Source organism: Musca autumnalis, unplaced genomic scaffold (genome assembly GCF_047663935.1).
Source record: "Musca autumnalis isolate F117 unplaced genomic scaffold, ASM4766393v1 scaffold_4, whole genome shotgun sequence".
NCBI classification, from domain to species: Eukaryota; Metazoa; Arthropoda; class Insecta; order Diptera; family Muscidae; genus Musca; species Musca autumnalis.
This window is the reverse complement of record NW_027411977.1, coordinates 192881365-192894189: the sequence shown is the minus strand read 5'-3', so window position 1 is coordinate 192894189 and position 12825 is coordinate 192881365.

The following is a 12825-nucleotide window of genomic DNA, read 5'->3' as shown; positions in this document are numbered from 1 at the left end:
TTCCCAATACAAAAGTTCACCGGGCATGACTTTCCCAGTACAAAAGTTCACCGGGCATGACTTTCCCAGTACAAAAGTTCACCGGGCATGACTTTCCCAATACAAAAGTTGACCGGGCATGACTTTCCCAATACAAAAGTTCACCGGGCATGACTTTTCCCATACAAAAGTTGACCGGGCATGACTTTCCCAATACAAAAGATCACCGGGCATGACTTTCCCAATACAAAAGTTGACCGGGCATGACTTTTCCCATACAAAAGTTGACCGGGCATGACTTTTCCCATACAAAAGTTGACCGGGCATGACTTTCCCAGTACAAAAGTTCACCGGGCATGACTTTCCCAATACAAAAGTTCACCGGGCATGACTTTCCCAATACAAAAGTTCACCGGGCATGACTTTCCCAATACAAAAGTTCACCGGGCATGACTTTCCCAATACAAAAGTTCACCGGGCATGACTTTCCCAGTACAAAAGTTCACCGGGCATGACTTTTCCCATACAAAAGTTCACCGGGCATGACTTTCCCAGTACAAAAGATCACCGGGCATGACTTTCCCAATACAAAAGTTCACCGGGCATGACTTTCCCAATACAAAAGTTCACCGGGCATGACTTTCCCAATACAAAAGTTCACCGGGCATGACTTTCCCAATACAAAAGTTCACCGGGCATGACTTTCCCAGTACAAAAGATCACCGGGCATGACTTTCCCAGTACAAATGTTCACCGGACATGACTTTCCCAATACAAAAGTTCACCGGGCATGACTTTTCCCATACAAAAGTTCACCGGGCATGACTTTCCCAGTACAAAAGATCACCGGGCATGACTTTCCCAATACAAAAGTTGACCGGGCATGACTTTTCCAATACAAAAGTTCACCGGGCATGACTTTCCCAATACAAAAGTTCACCGGGCATGACTTTCCCAGTACAAAAGTTCACCGGGCATGACTTTCCCAATACAAAAGTTCACCGGGCATGACTTTCCCAATACAAAAGTTCACCGGGCATGACTTTTCCCATACAAAAGTTCACCGGGCATGACTTTCCCAATACAAAAGTTCACCGGGCATGACTTTTCCCATACAAAAGTTCACCGAGCATGACTTTCCCAGTACAAATGTTCACCGGGCATGACTTTCCCAATACAAAAGTTCACCGGGCATGACTTTTCCCATACAAAAGTTCACCGGGCATGACTTTCCCAGTACAAAAGATCACCGGGCATGACTTTCCCAATACAAAAGTTGACCGGGCATGACTTTCCCAATACAAAAGTTCACCGGGCATGACTTTCCCAATACAAAAGTTCACCGGGCATGACTTTCCCATACAAAAGTTCACCGGGCATGACTTCCCCAATACAAAAGTTCACCGGGCATGACTTTCCCAGTACAAAAGATCACCGGGCATGACTTTCCCAGTACAAATGTTCACCGGGCATGACTTTCCCAATACAAAAGTTCACCGGGCATGACTTTTCCCATACAAAAGTTCACCGGGCATGACTTTCCCAGTACAAAAGATCACCGGGCATGACTTTCCCAATACAAAAGTTGACCGGGCATGACTTTCCCAATACAAAAGTTCACCGGGCATGACTTTCCCAATACAAAAGTTCACCGGGCATGACTTTCCCAATACAAAAGTTCACCGGGCATGACTTTTCCAATACAAAAGTTCACCGGGCATGACTTTCCCAATACAAAAGTTCAGCGGGCATGACTTTTCCCATACAAAAGTTCACCGGGCATGACTTTCCCAGTACAAAAGATCACCGGGCATGACTTTCCCAATACAAAAGTTGAGCGGGCATGACTTTCCCAATACAAAAGTTCACCTGGCATGACTTTCCCATACAAAAGTTCACCGGGCATGACTTTCCCAATACAAAAGTTGAGCGGGCATGACTGTCCCAGTACAAAAGATCACCGGGCATGACTTTCCCAATACAAAAGTTGACCGGGCATGACTTTCCCAATACAAAAGTTCACCGGGCATGACTTTCCCAATACAAAAGTTCACCGGGCATGACTTTCCCATACAAAAGTTCACCGGGCATGACTTTCCCAATACAAAAGTTCACCGGGCATGACTTTCCCAGTACAAAAGTTCACCGGGCATGACTTTCCCAGTACAAAAGTTCACCGGGCATGACTTTCCCAATACAAAAGTTGACCAGGCATGACTTTCCCAATACAAAGGTTCACCGGGCATGACTTTTCCCATACAAAAGTTGACCGGGCATGACTTTCCCAATACAAAAGATCACCGGGCATGACTTTCCCAATACAAAAGTTGACCGGGCATGACTTTTCCCATACAAAAGTTGACCGGGCATGACTTTTCCCATACAAAAGTTGACCGGGCATGACTTTCCCAGTACAAAAGTTCACCGGGCATGACTTTCCCAATACAAAAGTTCACCGGGCATGACTTTCCCAATACAAAAGTTCACCGGGCATGACTTTCCCAATACAAAAGTTCACCGGGCATGACTTTCCCAATACAAAAGTTCACCGGGCATGACTTTCCCAGTACAAAAGTTCACCGGGCATGACTTTTCCCATACAAAAGTTCACCGGGCATGACTTTCCCAGTACAAAAGATCACCGGGCATGACTTTCCCAATACAAAAGTTCACCGGGCACGACTTTCCCAATACAAAAGTTCACCGGGCATGACTTTCCCAATACAAAAGTTCACCGGGCATGACTTTCCCAATACAAAAGTTCACCGGGCATGACTTTCCCAGTACAAAAGATCACCGGGCATGACTTTCCCAGTACAAATGTTCACCGGACATGACTTTCCCAATACAAAAGTTCACCGGGCATGACTTTTCCCATACAAAAGTTCACCGGGCATGACTTTCCCAGTACAAAAGATCACCGGGCATGACTTTCCCAATACAAAAGTTGACCGGGCATGACTTTTCCAATACAAAAGTTCACCGGGCATGACTTTCCCAATACAAAAGTTCACCGGGCATGACTTTCCCAGTACAAAAGTTCACCGGGCATGACTTTCCCAATACAAAAGTTCACCGGGCATGACTTTCCCAATACAAAAGTTCACCGGGCATGACTTTTCCCATACAAAAGTTCACCGGGCATGACTTTCCCAATACAAAAGTTCACCGGGCATGACTTTTCTCATACAAAAGTTCACCGAGCATGACTTTCCCAATACAAAAGTTGACCGGGCATGACTTTCCCAGTACAAAAGATCACCGGGCATGACTTTTCCCATACAAAAGTTCACCGGGCATGACTTTCCCAATACAAAAGTTGACCGGGCATGACTTTCCCAGTACAAAAGATCACCGGGCATGACTTTTCCCATACAAAAGTTCACCGGGCATGAGTTTTCCCATACAAAAGTTCACCGGGCATGACTTTCCCAATACAAAAGTTCACCGGGCATGACTTTCCCAATACAAAAGTTCACCGGGCATGACTTTTCCAGTACAAAAGATCACCGGGCATGACTTTCCCAATACAAAAGTTGACCGGGCATGACTTTCCCAATGCAAAAGTTCACCGGGCATGACTTTCCCAATACAAAAGATCACCGGGCATGACTTTCCCAATACAAAAGTTGACCGGGCATGACTTTTCCCATACAAAAGTTGACCAGGCATGACTTTTCCCATACAAAAGTTGACCGGGCATGACTTTCCCTGTACAAAAGTTCACCGGGCATGACTTTCCCAATACAAAAGTTCACCGGGCATGACTTTCCCAATACAAAAGTTCACCGGGCATGACTTTCCCAGTACAAAAGATCACCGGGCATGACTTTCCCAATACAAAAGTTCACCGGGCATGACTTTCCCAATACAAAAGTTCACCGGGCATGACTTTCCCAATACAAAAGTTCACCGGGCATGACTTTCCCAATACAAAAGTTCACCGGGCATGACTTTCCCAGTACAAAAGATCACCGGGCATGACTTTCCCAGTACAAATGTTCACCGGGCATGACTTTCCCAATACAAAAGTTCACCGGGCATGACTTTTCCCATACAAAAGTTCACCGGGCATGACTTTCCCAGTACAAAAGATCACCGGGCATGACTTTCCCAATACAAAAGTTGACCGGGCATGACTTTTCCAATACAAAAGTTCACCGGGCATGACTTTCCCAATACAAAAGTTCACCGGGCATGACTTTCCCAGTACAAAAGTTCACCGGGCATGACTTTCCCAATACAAAAGTTCACCGGGCATGACTTTCCCAATACAAAAGTTCACCGGGCATGACTTTCCCAATACAAAAGTTCACCGGGCATGACTTTCCCAATACAAAAGTTCACCGGGCATGACTTTTCACATACAAAAGTTCACCGAGCATGACTTTCCCAATACAAAAGTTGACCGGGCATGACTTTCCCAGTACAAAAGATCACCGGGCATGACTTTTCCCATACAAAAGTTCACCGGGCATGACTTTCCCAATACAAAAGTTGACCGGGCATGACTTTCCCAGTACAAAAGTTCACCGGGCATGACTTTCCCAGTACAAAAGATCACCGGGCATGACTTTCCCAGTACAAAAGATCACCGGGCATGACTTTCCCAATACAAAAGTTGACCGGGCATGACTTTCCCAATACAAAAGTTCACCGGGCATGACTTTCCCAGTACAAAAGTTCACCGGGCATGACTTTCCCAATACAAAAGTTCACCGGGCATGACTTTCCCAATACAAAAGTTCACCGGGCATGACTTTCCCAGTACAAAAGATCACCGGGCATGACTTTCCCAGTACAAAAGTTGACCGGGCATGACTTTCCCAATACAAAAGTTCACCGGGCATGACTTTCCCAGTACAAAAGTTCACCGGGCATGACTTTCCCAATACAAAAGTTCACCGGGCATGACTTTCCCAATACAAAAGTTCACCGGGCATGACTTTCCCAGTACAAATGTTCACCGGGCATGACTTTCCCAATACAAAAGTTCACCGGGCATGACTTTCCCAGTACAAAAGATTACCGGGCATGACTTTCCCAATACAAAAGTTGACCGGGCATGACATTCCCAATACAAAAGTTGACCGGGCATGACTTTCCTAATACAAAAGTTGACCGGGCATGACTTTCCCAGTACAAAAGATCACCGGGCATGACTTTCCCAATACAAAAGTTGACCGGGCATGACTTTTCCAATACAAAAGTTCACCGGGCATGACTTTCCCAATACAAAAGTTCACCGGGCATGACTTTCCCAGTACAAAAGTTCACCGGGCATGACTTTCCCAATACAAAAGTTCACCGGGCATGACTTTCCCAATACAAAAGTTCACCGGGCATGACTTTCCCAATACAAAAGTTCACCGGGCATGACTTTCCCAATACAAAAGTTCACCGGGCATGACTTTTCCCATACAAAAGTTCACCGAGCATGACTTTCCCAATACAAAAGTTGACCGGGCATGACTTTCCCAGTACAAAAGATCACCGGGCATGACTTTTCCCATACAAAAGTTCACCGGGCATGACTTTCCCAATACAAAAGTTGACCGGGCATGACTTTCCCAGTACAAAAGTTCACCGGGCATGACTTTCCCAGTACAAAAGATCACCGGGCATGACTTTCCCAGTACAAAAGATCACCGGGCATGACTTTCCCAATACAAAAGTTGACCGGGCATGACTTTCCCAATACAAAAGTTCACCGGGCATGACTTTCCCAGTACAAAAGTTCACCGGGCATGACTTTCCCAATACAAAAGTTCACCGGGCATGACTTTCCCAATACAAAAGTTCACCGGGCATGACTTTCCCAGTGCAAAAGATCACCGGGCATGACTTTCCCAGTACAAAAGTTGACCGGGCATGACTTTCCCAATACAAAAGTTCACCGGGCATGACTTTCCCAGTACAAAAGTTCACCGGGCATGACTTTCCCAATACAAAAGTTCACCGGGCATGACTTTCCCAATACAAAAGTTCACCGGGCATGACTTTCCCAGTACAAATGTTCACCGGGCATGACTTTCCCAATACAAAAGTTCACCGGGCATGACTTTCCCAGTACAAAAGATTACCGGGCATGACTTTCCCAATACAAAAGTTGACCGGGCATGACATTCCCAATACAAAAGTTGACCGGGCATGACTTTCCTAATACAAAAGTTGACCGGGCATGACTTTCCCAGTACAAAAGATCACCGGGCATGACTTTCCTAATACAAAAGTTCACCGGGCATGACTTTCCCAATACAAAAGTTCACCGGGCATGACTTTCCCAATACAAAAGTTCACCGGGCATGACTTTCCCAATACAAAAGTTCACCGGGCATGACTTTCCCAATACAAAAGTTGACCGGGCATGACTTTCCCAATACAAAAGTTCACCGGGCATGACTTTCCCAATACAAAAGTTCACCGGGCATGACTTTCCCAATACAAAAGTTCACCGGGCATGACTTTCCCAGTACAAGAGTTCACCGGGCATGACTTTCCCAATACAAAAGTTCACCGGGCATGACTTTCCCAGTACAAAAGATCACCGGGCATGACTTTCCCAGTACAAAAGATCACCGGGCATGACTTTCCCAATACAAAAGTTGACCGGGCATGACTTTCCCAATACAAAAGTTCACCGGGCATGACTTTCCCAGTACAAAAGTTCACCGGGCATGACTTTCCCAATACAAAAGTTCACCGGGCATGACTTTCCCAATACAAAAGTTCACCGAGCATGACTTTCCCAGTACAAAAGATCACCGGGCATGACTTTCCCAGTACAAAAGTTGACCGGGCATGAATTTCCCAATACAAAAGTTCACCGGGCATGACTTTCCCAGTACAAAAGTTCACCGGGCATGACTTTCCCAATACAAAAGTTGACCGGGCATGACTTTCCCAATACAAAAGTTCACCGGGCATGACTTTCCCAATACAAAAGTTCACCGGGCATGACTTTCCCAGTACAAAAGATCACCGGGCATGACTTTCCCAATACAAAAGTTCACCGGGCATGACTTTCCCAATACAAAAGTTCACCGGGCATGACTTTCCCAGTACATAAGATCACCGGGCATGACTTTCCCAATACAAAAGTTGACCGGGCATGACTTTCCCAATACAAAAGTTCACCGGGCATGACTTTTCCCATACAAAAGTTCACCGGGCATGACTTTCCCAATACAAAAGTTGACCGGGCATGACTTTCCCAGTACAAAAGATCACCGGGCATGACTTTCCCAATACAAAAGTTCACCGGGCATGACTTTCCCAATACAAAAGTTCACCGGGCATGACTTTCCCAATACAAAAGTTCACCGGGCATGACTTTCCCAATACAAAAGATCACCGGGCATGACTTTCCCAATACAAAAGTTCACCGGGCATGACTTTTCCCATACAAAAGTTCACCGGGCATGACTTTCCCAATACAAAAGTTGACCGGGCATGACTTTCCCAATACAAAAGTTCACCGGGCATGACTTTCCCAGTACAAAAGTTGACCGGGCATGACTTTCCCAATACAAAAGTTCACCGGGCATGACTTTCCCAGTACAAAAGTTCACTGGGCATGACTTTCCCAATACAAAAGTTCACCGGACATGACTTTCCCAGTACAAAAGTTCACCGGGCATGACTTTCCCAATACAAAAGTTCACCGGGCATGACTTTTCCCATACAAAAGTTCACCGGGCATGACTTTCCCAGTACAAAAGATCACCGGGCATGACTTTCCCAATACAAAAGTTCACCGGGCATGACTTTCCCAATACAAAAGTTGACCGGGCATGACTTTCCCAATACAAAAGTTCACCGGGCATGACTTTCCCAATACAAAAGTTCACCGGGCATGACTTTTCCCATACAAAAGTTCACCGGGCATGACTTTCCCAATACAAAAGTTCACCGGGCATGACTTTTCCCATACAAAAGTTGACCGGGCATGACTTTCCCAATACAAAAGATCACCGGGCATGACTTTCCCAATACAAAAGTTCACCGGGCATGACTTTCCCAATACAAAAGTTCACCGGGCATGACTTTCCCAATACAAAAGTTCACCGGGCATGACTTTCCCAGTACAAAAGTTCACCGGGCATGACTTTCCCAATACAAAAGTTCACCGGGCATGACTTTTCCCATACAAAAGTTCACCGGGCATGACTTTCCCAATACAAAAGTTGACCGGGCATGACTTTCCCAATACAAAAGTTGACCGGGCATGACTTTCCCAATACAAAAGTTCACCGGGCATGACTTTCCCAATACAAAAGTTCACCGGGCATGACTTTTCCCATACAAAAGTTCACCGGGCATGACTTTCCCAATACAAAAGTTCACCGGGCATGACTTTTCCCATACAAAAGTTGACCGGGCATGACTTTCCCAATACAAAAGTTCACCGGGCATGACTTTCCCAATACAAAAGTTCACCGGGCATGACTTTCCCAATACAAAAGTTCACCGGGCATGACTTTCCCAATACAAAAGATCACCGGGCATGACTTTCCCAATACAAAAGTTCACCGGGCATGACTTTTCCCATACAAAAGTTCACCGGGCATGACTTTCCCAATACAAAAGTTGACCGGGCATGACTTTCCCAATACAAAAGTTGACCGGGCATGACTTTTCCCATACAAAAGTTCACCGGGCATGACTTTCCCAATACAAAAGTTGACCGGGCATGACTTTCCCAATACAAAAGTTGACCGGGCATGACTTTTCCCATACAAAAGTTCACCGGGCATGACTTTCCCAGTACAAAAGATCACCGGGCATGACTTTCCCAATACAAAAGTTCACCGGGCATGACTTTCCCAATACAAAAGTTGATCGGGCATGACTTTCCCAATACAAAAGTTCACCGGGCATGACTTTCCCAATACAAAAGTTGACCGGGCATGACTTTTCCCATACAAAAGTTGACCGGGCATGACTTTCCCAATACAAAAGTTGACCGGGCATGACTTTCCCAATACAAAAGTTCACCGGGCATGACTTTCCCATACAAAAGTTCACCGGGCATGACTTTCCCAATACAAAAGTTCACCGGGCATGACTTTCCCAGTACAAAAGATCACCGGGCATGACTTTCCCAATACAAAAGTTGACCGGGCATGACTTTCCCAATACAAAAGTTCACCGGGCATGACTTTCCCAGTACAAAAGTTTACCGGGCATGACTTTCCCAATACAAAAGTTCACCGGGCATGACTTTCCCAATACAAAAGTTCACCGGGCATGACTTTCCCAGTACAAAAGATCACCGGGCATGACTTTCCCAATACAAAAGTTCACCGTGCATGACTTTCCCAATACAAAAGTTGACCGGGCATGACTTTCCCAATACAAAAGTTCACCGGGCATGACTTTCCCAATACAAAAGTTCACCGGGCATGACTTTTCCCATACAAAAGTTGACCGGGCATGACTTTCCCAATACAAAAGTTCACCGGGCATGACTTTACCCATACAAAACTTGACCGGGCATGACTTTCCCAGTACAAAAGATCACCGGGCATGACTTTCCCAATACAAAAGTTCACCGGGCATGACTTTCCCAATACAAAAGTTCACCGGGCATGACTTTTCCCATACAAAAGTTGACCGGACATGACTTTCCCAATACAAAAGTTGACCGGGCATGACTTTTCCCATACAAAAGTTCACCGGGCATGACTTTTCCCATACAAAAGTTCACCGGGCATGACTTTTCCCAATACAAAAGTTCACCGGGCATGACTTTCCCAGTACAAAAGATCACCGGGCATGACTTTCCCAATACAAAAGTTGCCCGGGCATGACTTTTCCCATACAAAAGTTCACCGGGCATGACTTTCCCAATACAAAAGTTGACCGTGCATGACTTTCCCAATACAAAAGTTGACCGGGCATGACTTTTCCCATACAAAAGTTCACCGGGCATGACTTTCCCAGTACAAATGATCACCGGGCATGACTTTCCCAATACAAAAGTTCACCGGGCATGACTTTCCCAATACAAAATTTGACTGGGCATGACTTTCCCAATACAAAAGTTCACCGGGCATGACTTTCCCAATACAAAAGTTGACCGGGCATGACTTTTCCCATACTAAAGTTGACCGGGCATGACTTTCCCAATACAAAAGTTGACCGGGCATGACTTTCCCAATACAAAAGTTCACCGGGCATGACTTTCCCATACAAAAGTTCACCGGGCATGACTTTCCCAATACAAAAGTTCACCGGGCATGACTTTCCCAGTACAAAAGATCACCGGGCATGACTTTCCCAATACAAAAGTTGACCGGGCATGACTTTCCCAATACAAAAGTTCACCGGGCATGACTTTCCCAGTACAAAAGTTCACCGGGCATGACTTTCCCAATACAAAAGTTCACCGGGCATGACTTTCCCAATACAAAAGTTCACCGGGCATGACTTTCCCAGTACAAAAGATCACCGGGCATGACTTTCCCAATACAAAAGTTCACCGGGCATGACTTTCCCAATACAAAAGTTGACCGGGCATAACTTTCCCAATACAAAAGTTCACCAGGCATGACTTTCCCAATACAAAAGTTCACCGGGCATGACTTTTCCCATACAAAAGTTGACCGGGCATGACTTTCCCAATACAAAAGTTCACCGGGCATGACTTTTCCCATACAAAAGTTGACCGGGCATGACTTTCCCAGTACAAAAGATCACCGGGCATGAATTTCCCAATACAAAAGTTCACCGGGCATGACTTTCCCAATACAAAAGTTCACCGGGCATGACTTTCCCAATACAAAAGTTCACCGGGCATGACTTTTCCCATACAAAAGTTGACCGGGCATGATTTTCCCAATACAAAAGTTGACCGGGCATGACTTTTCCCATACAAAAGTTCACCGGGCATGACTTTCCCAATACAAAAGATCACCGGGCATGACCTTCCCAGTACAAAAGATCACCGGGCATGACTTTCCCAATACAAGAGTTGACCGGGCATGACTTTCCCAATACAAAAGTTCACCGGGCATGACTTTCCCAGTACAAAAGTCCACCGGGCATGACTTTCCCAATACAAAAGTTCACCGGGCATGACTTTTCCAATACAAAAGTTGACCGGGCATGACTTTCCCAGTACAAAAGTTCACCGGGCATGACTTTCCCAATACAAAAGTTCACCGGGCATGACTTTCCCAATACAAAAGTTGACCGGGCATGACTTTCCCAATACAAAAGTTGACCGGGCATGACTTTCCCAATACCAAAGTTGACCGGGCATGACTTTTCCCATACAAAAGTTCACCGGGCATGACTTTCCCAATACAAAAGTTGACCGGGCATGACTTTCCCAGTACAAAAGATCACCGGGCATGACTTTCCCAATACAAAAGTTCACCGGGCATGACTTTCCCAATACAAAAGTTCACAGGGCATGACTTTCCCAATACAAAAGTTCACCGGGCATGACTTTCCCAATACAAAAGTTGACCGGGCATGACTTTCCCAATACAAAAGTTCACCGGGCATGAATTTCCCAATACAAAAGTTCACCGGGCATGACTCTTCCCATACAAAAGTTCACCGGGCATGACTTTCCCATACAAAAGTTCACCGGGAATGACTTTTCCCATACAAAAGTTGACCGGGCATGACTTTCCCAATACAAAAGATCACCGGGCATGACTTTCCCAATACAAAAGTTCACCGGGCATGACTTTTCCCAATACAAAAGATCACCGGGCATGACTTTCCCAATACAAAAGTTGACCGGGCATGACTTTCCCAGTACAAAAGATCACCGGGCATGACTTTCCCAATACAAAAGTTCACCGGGCATGACTTTCCCAATACAAAAGTTCACCGGGCATGACTTTCCCAGTACAAAAGATCACCGGGCATGACTTTTCCCATACAAAAGTTCACCGGGCATGACTTTCCCAGTACAAAAGATCACCGGGCATGACTTTCCCAATGCAATAGTTCGCCGGGCATGACTTTCCCAATACAAAAGTTGACCGGGCATGACTTTTCCAATACAAAAGTTGACCGGGCATGACTATCCCAATACAAAAGATAACCGGGCATGACTTTCCCAATACAAAAGTTCACCGGGCATGACTTTCCCAATACAAAAGTTGACCGGGCATGACTTTTCCCATACAAAAGTTCACCGGGCATGACTTTCCCAATACAAAAGTTGACCGGGCATGACTTTCCCAGTACAAAAGATCACCGGGCATGACTTTCCCAATACAAAAGTTCACCGGGCATGACTTTCCCAATACAAAAGTTCACCGGGCATGACTTTCCTAATACAAAAGTTCACCGGGCATGACTTTCCCAATACAAAAGTTCACCGGGCATGACTTTCCCAATACAAAAGTTGACCGGGCATGACTTTCCTAATACAAAAGTTCACCGGGCATGACTTTCCCAATACAAAAGTTCACCGGGCATGACTTTCCCAATACAAAAGTTCACCGGGCATGACTTTCCCAATACAAAAGTTCACCGGGCATGACTTTCCCAGTACAAAAGATTACCGGGCATGACTTTCCCAATACAAAAGTTCACCGGGCATGACTTTTCCCATACAAAAGTTCACCGGGCATGACTTTCCCAGTACAAAAGATCACCGGGCATGACTTTCCCAATACAAAAGTTCACCGGGCATGACTTTCCCAATACAAAAGTTCACCGGGCATGACTTTCCCAATACAAAAGTTGACCGGGCATGACTTTCCCAGTACAAAAGATCACCGGGCATGGCTTTCCCAATACAAAAGTTGACCGGGCATGACTTTCCCAGTGCAAAAGTTCACCGGGCATGACTTTCCCAATACAAAAGTTGACCGGGCA